This window comes from Ceratotherium simum, chromosome 7, assembly GCF_057802395.1.
Source record: "Ceratotherium simum simum isolate JZ-2026a chromosome 7, ASM5780239v1, whole genome shotgun sequence".
Taxonomy (NCBI): Eukaryota; Metazoa; Chordata; class Mammalia; order Perissodactyla; family Rhinocerotidae; genus Ceratotherium; species Ceratotherium simum.
In genome coordinates this window covers 27,948,347-27,954,393 of record NC_141906.1, presented here as the reverse complement: position 1 = coordinate 27,954,393, position 6,047 = coordinate 27,948,347, and the positions used below count along the sequence as shown (strand labels likewise).

At 38.3% G+C, this 6,047-nt stretch overlaps 1 pseudogene; it reads left to right on the top strand.

Annotated features, from left to right (window-relative positions):
• The first annotated feature begins 3,745 nt into the window (after positions 1-3,745).
• Positions 3,746-4,690, top strand: LOC101404382 (olfactory receptor 52B4-like; annotated as a pseudogene).
• The last annotated feature ends 1,357 nt before the right edge of the window (positions 4,691-6,047 follow it).

The following is a 6,047-nucleotide window of genomic DNA, read 5'->3' as shown; positions in this document are numbered from 1 at the left end:
GAACATTAAATGGCTTGTTGCAGTTCTAGTCAAGCCAAAAGATATAGTACTTTCGTTACAATTATAATTCACATGTTGCTGTAAATAGCCCTGCGTGTCACACATATTCCTTTAGTTAAAGACTCCAAAACACAGATTTTATCACAGCACATGGATAAATTGAACTTCTAATTTTATCTTAATTATAAATAAATATTTCCTAAGAATAGATGCCAGTTAAAACAAATGGATGCCTGTTTAAAGTAAAGGAGAGTGTTGATTAAAGTGGATGTAATGCTTCTTGAAAAAACCACAGGGATTTCTCAAGAGGGGACATTAGGTTAGGAGTGAGAGCCTCTGGGTATGGAAAGCCACAAACATGCACACATAAAATTTAAAGATAGAGATCAAATAACAGGGGAGGTGTCAGAGGACCAGATGTCAAGAGAAAAAGGTCATAGGAAGTAGGCATAATGACTCGGTGCACGTGGGACTGTGGGTGAGTTGGTGGAGTCAAAACCCAAGGGCAATGGGGCTGTGGAATATAAGTGACCTCCTGAGATCTCATGAAGAGAGTCATTCTGTAGTCTAATCTTCAACTCTCTAAGTTTCTGCCAGTCACTGATTCCATTTCTGCTTCAAAAGACTTGGTCTGAGGCTGATGACTGATTTTGTCACGTGTGAGGTAAGATTCTAGGAGTAGGGGAGAGTAGAGCTATATCTTAGAACCCCTCACAGGCCCAAGGTAATGGAACTAATTTGGAATGTTGGAATATCGGGATGTTTGACTGGAGTCTCGTGAATAGATTGTAGAGGAGACCAATGGCTAGCATTTGGGATGACAGGGCAGAAATAGATGGTAGGTCTCAGAGGACGTTTTAAGTCTCTTTTGGATTTGAGAACCTGAGTCCTCAAAGGAAAGCCTTGCTTTGGCCAGTGATCTTAAATTTGCTCTCTCACTGGCCTTCCTTCCCTCCCACCCTCCTATTTGTCTTTCCTTCTGTGCTTTGCTTTAGGCACACGTTGATCAAAGGACATGGCAAGTCCATCCAAGAATTCATAGCTTGTTAGAGATGCTTGATAGATAAGAAGGTAGTTTCTGATTAATGAGACGTATTTTCTAACATTTAGAAAATTGTGACTTACGGGAGATGGATCATGTAGGCAAAACACTGTTTCCCTTGGCAGATTCTACGAAGTTCCAGGTGAGAGGGATAGGGAAAGTGCTCAGCAGCACAAAGCAGGGAGATATCTGGGGCAGGCCTAGGAAAACTTCTTTGGGAAGGAGGCACGCGGTAGAGTCTTTTAGAAAAAATAGAATCATACCAACAATTGTTCTGGGCAACCATTTCCAAAGGCCATTCCACAATTCCCTGATTTTCCTCTATGGCTCTAACCACAACAAGTCTCCTTGGCTGTTCCTTTTCTCAAAGCGTCCGTCAGCTTCTGAAGGCTATTCTCCATCCAAATTCTGATCATGTTTGATCTCTGTCTCTGTTCCTCTTGTCTTTACCTGTTCTTTTGGCATTAGGTCTATGGCACACACATCATGCCCTTACTCTTTTTGATGCCACTTTTCCATTTCCTCTAGGAATATGACATTCCTTGGAAAAGTATGTTTTCTTGCAGCATCTGTGTGACCATGCAATATACAGGTGGTAATTGTCCACTGCAGGAAACATCTCCATCAGACTGACGATGCCTGCTCCAATGCCAGCTGTCCTAGACTTCTTCTCAAGAGAGAGGAGTCAATATATTTTAGGTGAAGAGCTAGGTATTTTATTAATAGAACTTGTTTTTAATTTTATTTTTGTGAATTTTAGACATATACATAGTTAAAAGAACTCCAAGATTCCTATCAGGTGCACAATAAAAGTAGAGGTTCCCTGCCCCATCCCAGCTCTGATTCTTGTTCCTCAGCAACCACTTTAACACTTGTAGCTGTTTTTTTGGTATTTACCTTCACATAGATAAACAGCATGTTTATATTGTTATTTCTTGATATATATGTAAATCACATAAATATATATAAAGATGGGCATTTATATAAATTTATATAAAGATGGACCTTTAGCTTCCCTATATGTAAATCCTGCCCTCTCCCCATACACACACACACACACACACACACACACATACAAACTTCTTTTTTCTTGATTGTATTAATACATAGAGTTATATCATGATTTTAAGATGCATATTTATGTTTACATTATTATTATTATTATTGAGGTCATAATGCTTTATAACATTGTATAATTTCAGGTGTACATTATTGTTTATCGGTTTCTGTATAGATTGCATTCTGCTCACCACCAATAGTCTAAGTTTTATCCGTCACCATCCATATGTGCCTCTTTACCCCTTTCGCCCGCCTCCAAACCCCCTTCCCCTCTGGTAACCACTAGTCTGTTCTCTTTATACATGTGTTTACATTATTATGATTATAATAAGTGAGTTACATAGTGACATATGATCACATTTCTTTTCTTGTTAAAATTTTTTTCTTCCCTGGAGAAAATAATTATGTATTTTTTTGTTTGCTTAGTTTTTAGGTGCCTTAGTTTTCACTAGAAATATAAATTATGTTTTAAAACAAGCTTTTCTTTTTTTCCTTTGAGAATTTCCTTTAGGTGTCCTCTGTGCCCTTGATCCAGTCTAGACTCATGATACTCTAGGCTTCTTCACCTTGTCAGCCTTCACGGTTGTTGAAGGAATTCCCTCCTTCCTTCACAATTCTCTCTCCTTTATTGTATCACTTTGTTTTAGCTCCTTTGTTGAAGCCTATGTTTATCTATTTTTGGCTCATTTTCTCACTTTGGTGGTACTTATCTTCCAGTAGTTTCCTGTGGAAGGGTTAAGTCTTGTTTAAAAGGGGGGTAAATCTTTTGAGGTCTTTGACAATCTTAAATAACTTTTTCTACTCTTAGAAATTTTTGACTTATCTTGGTGTAAAATTTTGGATTGGAGTAATTGAACAGAAAGTCTCTCCCTAAACAAATCCCATGCCTACACACAGAACCTCTGGTCACATTTTGGTACCTCATTCTTCAACTGGAATGAATCGTAAGATCTGGATATAGGGTTATGTAAGCTAGCATTACCAGACAAAAATAGAAGTTCACTGGGGTTTCGTTTTGTTCAGTATGCAGCCTTTCATTTAATCCTCTGCTTTTTGCATAGTACACTTGCTCTAGCTATGCTTAGAGTCTCCAGAACTTTCCAGGCTTAACCTCACCAGAGAATAAACTTCCAGTATTCTTCTGGGTAAAGAAAGTGGTGCCTGGGTCAGCAGGTTGGGAAAGAGGATCCAGGAGTCTAACTGCTCTTTACACAGATTTTCAACCAATAATCCTTTTAAAAAAATCCCATCTTTATCCTTACTTAGAGAATTACCTTGTACCTCTAATGCTTGAGACTGTCTGGGTTCTGCAATGAATATTATCTTGATTCTTGTTTTCAATTAGAAGCTTTTAGTTTTATTCCCTCTGCTTAGTCAATAGTCATCTATCTGCTTTTAAGCTTTCAAAATGTTTTTGCCACTTCTCTGCTATTATCCTCTCTTCTTCTTTCTATGTTTGTATGTTTTTTTCTTATTTTACTGACATTTTATCAGGGTATTAGGAGGAAACAGTGGTAAATTCAGGTATTTAATTTGATATATTTAATAAGAAAACTCAAGGAGAACATTTATATATAATCTATATTTATCTTTGTCTCCATTAGGTAAAGTTAAAGATAAAGTCCACACCAGCCTGCCTCAGGAATGGCTAGCTTCAACCACACTGGTGTTAACAATGTAGTCCTTTATCTGCTGAGCATTCTGGGCTGAGAAGACCTATATATGTGGATTTCCATCCTCTTCTTCATCTCCTATGTCTTTGCCCACCTTGGAAATGGTCTGCTCATCTTCATTATCCTCATCAAAAGCAGCCTCCATGAACCTATGTATCTTTTCCTCTGTATGCTGGCTGGAGTTGACGTTGTCTTTGCCACAACCAGGAACCCAAGGCATTGGCCATTTTCTGGTGCAATAATAGGGAAATCTCTCTTGATAGCTGCATTGCCCAGTTCTACTTTCAACATTCCTCCTTCATTTCTGAGTCAGGCATCTTGCTGATTATGGCATTTGACCGCTACATTGCAATATGTTACCTGTTGAGGTACACCATGATACTCACCCACTCTCTGAGAGGAAAAATTGGTGTGGCTGTTTTCTTGAGAGCACACTGTACATTTTTTTCCCATGATATTTCTTCTGAAGAGGCTGACTTTTTGCAGAAATAATATCCTTACACATACATTCTGTGAACACGTTGGCTTGGCAAAATATGCCTGTGATGACACCCAAGTAAACATCTGGTATGAGTTTTTTGTCTTAATGTCAACAGTGATCCTAGATATTGTCCTCATTTTTGTTTCCTATGTTCTGATTCTCCATTCTGTCTTCCATATCCTCTCCAAAGATGCCCACCACAAAGCTCTCAACACATGTGGCTCCCATGTCTGTGTCATCATCCTCTTTTATGGGTCTGGGGTCTTCTCAGTTCTTACTCAGTACTTTGGACACCACATCCTACTACATGTCCATATTCTGCTGGCCAATGTCAGCATGCTTGCTCCACCTGTGCTGAATCCCATCATTTATGGGGTCAAGACGAAACAGATATGAGACCAAGTGGTTTATGTGCTGTTTCCAAAGCAGAAGTGACTTTGGTGATGGCAGAGACTGGTTTCTCAGAAATTTTGGTCCTCCATGCGATGTGCTTTGGCAGCAGTGGACAAGAGAACTGGAACTGAGGCACTAGGAAAAATGGCTCATTGAGTGTGGACCTCTGGAGCAACTTACCTGAGACTTTCAGACTTGCCTCTCTAATCTGAAAGCAGTGCCTGTGGGTTGACTGAAATACAGCTCCTTGTTTGGGGAATGACACCCTGCTCTCTAGAAAGCATGTCTAACTCTGCAATATTCAAGTCAGCTTTGGGAATAGTCAATGTAATATTGTCTCATTTAGATGAATACTAAGTTTTCTGTCTTGAACTATGTTAAGCCAGGAGACATTTCACCACATCTTTGGACACCCATGTAAAACCTGTATTCCTTCATATGCTTTCTCAAAGTATGATGGGTATAATCACGGGCATCATTAAGGGAGCTATCCTCCTAAGTTTTGACTTTTTGGGAGTTGTTTCTCAAAGATCATCCCCCACCACATGGCAGTAGTAGACCACTATCTTACACCATACACAAAAATTAACTCAAAATGGATTAAAGACTTGAATGTGAGACCTGAAACCATAAAAATCCTAGAAGAAAACATAGGCAGTATGATCTTTGACATGGGTCTTATCAATATCTTTTTGGTATGTATCCTCAAGCAAGAGAAACAAAAGAAAAAATAAACAAAAAGGATTACATTAAGAAAATTAATAGATATCACTTTTTTGGGCAGTTTTAGTTTTATAGAAAAACTGAGAGGAATGTACAGAGAATTCCCATATACATCTTCGTCCCCCCTCGATCCTCCGTTGCCCAGAGAGTTTCTCCTATTATTAGCATCCTGCATTAGTGTGGTATATTTGTTACAATTAATGAACCAATACTGATACATTGTTATTAACAAAAGTCCATAGTTTACATTAGGGTACGCTCTTTGTGTTGTACAATTTTATGGGTTTTGAAAAATGTATAATGACATGTATCCACCATCACAGTATCATAAAGAGTATTTTAAATGCCCTAAAAATTCCCACATGCCCCCTATTTATCTCTCCTTGCTCTCCCTGAACTCCTGGATACCACTGACTGGTTTACTGTCTCCATAGTTTTGTCTTTTCCAGGATATCATAAGTTTGGAATCATTCAGTATATAAACTTTACAGACTACTTTCTTTCACTTGCTTTTAATCGTTAAAGTTCCTCTGTGTCTTTTTGCTGCTTCATATCTCATTTCTTTATATGGCTGAATAATATTCCATTGTATGGATGTACCAGAGTTTGTTTATCCATTCACCTGTTCAAAGACATTTTGGTTGTTTCCAAGTTTTGGCAATTATGAAAAAGCTTT